Source organism: Mastacembelus armatus, chromosome 22 (assembly GCF_900324485.2).
Source record: "Mastacembelus armatus chromosome 22, fMasArm1.2, whole genome shotgun sequence".
In the NCBI taxonomy this organism is placed as follows: Eukaryota; Metazoa; Chordata; class Actinopteri; order Synbranchiformes; family Mastacembelidae; genus Mastacembelus; species Mastacembelus armatus.
Window position 1 is genome coordinate 18716395 of NC_046654.1, and position 3079 is coordinate 18719473.

Consider the following 3079-nt stretch of genomic DNA (forward strand, 5'->3'; position numbering starts at 1 on the left):
GTAGGTTTAGCTTAGGTTTGGGTAAAGATTGGGTAATTAGTTGTGATGGCTTTGCATTATGTCAGTGGGTGTCCTCACATTTATAGACAGATGAGGGTGTGTAGGAAAGAGGAAGACAGCATACAACAAGTGAGTGAGACTTTGAGCCCTAACAGGCTCATATTTAATACTAAATGGTGAGAGTTGTTGATCAACATATACTTTAGAAAAAAAGGAAGAGGTTGGATGGCTTATGTATTCTTCATATATGAGTTTGAAATTATTTGGAAATGTATCAAAATTGGATTTATTTATTTATTCAGAGCATAAAATTACATGTAAAGTACAAAATGGACAGAACAGGGAAGAAGAAGGGAGAACAAAAAAGGCTAATTGCTTGTCACAGTATAAATCCTTAAATATAAAGAAGTCATATGTGCTGTTCATGAAATGAGTTATATGTACTGTTAACAAAAAACAGTACATATAAATAATCCTCACTTCTACTCCCCTGAGTTTGACAGAGCTTTAATTAAATGATCAGGAAGTGGATTTAGATGGAGTCACAGAGGAGCTCTTACAGTTACCTACCCTCCTTTAGCATACCCAAATTAAACTAGCTGTTGTACTTACATTTTAAGGTTTATATTGATTAGCTTGGTATCATTGGAAAGGAAACACTTTCTAGTTTATTATGACTTTTCAAATTTGGCTAACGTGCAATGACAGTCAATGGAACTGGTCAAGTGAGTCCATGTGCATCAAAGATGGATTAGTTTCCCTGAAAGAGGATGCAAGAAGCTGATGAAGCTATGAAACATTCACACACAGCTGTTCACAAGAAGGACTGGTCAGATTTAAACAGGTATCTGGGCTATCATGGGGATTTAATGTTTTTGATGTTTTAATGTTTTTGATTAAAAAAAAAATTCAAACCTTGGAGGACAGTGCCAAACAGATTGATGGACCAAGTGAAAGTGAAAGTCTACTATTGTCAAGTATGGTGACCCATACTCAAAAGTCCCCTCTGCATTTAACCATTAACGGACAAATTACACAGACCTCTGATGGTCAGCCAGCTGCTACACTGACTCCAGGACCAGTGGATCATCCTGTACAACAGAAGAAAAAAGATGCTAGTAATCCTGGTGCTAGTGACAGTAGTACCATGATGCCAGTCAAGGTTAAACATGATACCAGGGTCTGGAAAGCAAGGCAACAAAGAGGTCTGCACTATGGTGACTCAGCTATTGAAACAAAATCTGAGGGCCCTCAAGACAAAGGTCACCTAGAGTGGGTGAAGGAGGTCAGTGACAATGAGTACTACACTGACCAGAGGACAGAATGGCTCCTTGCAGTGAACTCCAGCCTCTTCTTTTTTTAATTTGAGCTGCAAAAACATACATGAACAATGTACAGAAAAAAATTGCTACACATTCTGTTTTTCTACACCATTGAGGCCAGCAAATATAAAATCAACATTTTGCAGAAAGAAATCTAGCCCTCTGATTGGAATCACCACTGGAGGTGACATAAATGTAGTCACAAATTCAGTTGTCTGGCCAGCTATGGCAGCCTAGAAAACCCAAGCCTCTAGAGGCACATATTTTATGAAGATGTGTGGATGTAGGGTCTGGTGTGTCTGGGCCATTAAAATGACATGTGAATAAAACTGTTGACTTGATTTCAGTTTTAAAATATTTTGTTTTCAGCATGATATTTGGTGAATTTTTATTAAATAAAAAATATGAGTTTCCAACTTACAGTTGACCCAGAATGGCCAAGCTCCACCACCTAATGGACAGGATATACTGTCACCTATCCTTTTATGCAAATTGACAGTAGGGCATTCCTGGTTCAAAACCTGGCAGGGGCCTTTCTGTGTGGAGTTTGCATGTTCTCCCTGTGCTTGTGTGGGTTTTCTCCAGGTACTCTGGTTTCCTCCCACAGTCCAAAAACATGTATGTCAGGTTGATTGGTGACTCTAAATTGCCCATAGGAGTGAGTGTGAGTGTGTGAGGTTGTTTGTCTCTATGTGGCCCTGTGATGGACTGGTGACCTGTCCAGGGTGGACCCCTGCCTTTCACCCAAAGAGAGCTGGGATAGGCTCCAGCTGATCCCTGTGACCCTGGTTAGGAATAAGGGGTATAGATAATGGATGGATGCATGGACAGTAGAGCAGCCATAGCATGTCCTGTCCTCTTTGCTATTCTAGTGTTGTTCTTGTGTAGAATCCGCTCAAACAAACAGCTTGTTGGACTGTCATTCTCCCATGTCATGTCTTGCTTCACCATTAGCTGAGTTTGTCTTTGACACATTTTATAAAGGGTAGTGGATTTATTAATGATCTGTAGATGAAAGCATTTCGTCAATTAAGATTAAACTGATTTCATGGAAATTTGACTTTTATTAGGATAATTTATTTTAAAGTAACAGTACAAAAAGAGACATAAAATATTGTGTAAGACATATCAAATAAAACAACCTCATTACAAGAATGACCTTTTTGGTTATTTTGATTATTAATTTTATTCTGAATACAAGCCAAATGGCGATATAAATATTGTTTAGTCCACTTTCATTATAATCCACACTAGCACTATTATTCTGTTCATAAAGTTCCAAAATACCACATTCATTTTCCCTCTATCATACAACATACAAAATATCAGTTTTTGATTATTCTTACATTTATTTTCATAAATATCACTCAAGGGTCAAACTTAGCATTACAAAATCATTGTCTCATATTAGCATTACTGCATTATGCTATTTGCTGCCCGTTTAATAATCCGTGGTAAAGACATTTTGCTGCTGCTGTAAGAAATGTGTCCTACCTGGTCAAAGTTTCCATACACAGACAAAATATATAAGGCCAATATATTTGACCCATAGGTCACTAGACTTGTTTGGGGCTGTGACAGAGTTCTAGTCTTGAGGATTCAGTGTTGGGGGATGGGACAAAATATTCCCTTATTAGTTAGAGGACATTTGCACTAAATGACAAAACTACATACATGCGTACACACACACACACACTCAGAGAGAGAAAGAGAGGGAGAGAGAGAGAGAGAGAGAGAGAGAGAGAGAGAGAGAGAGA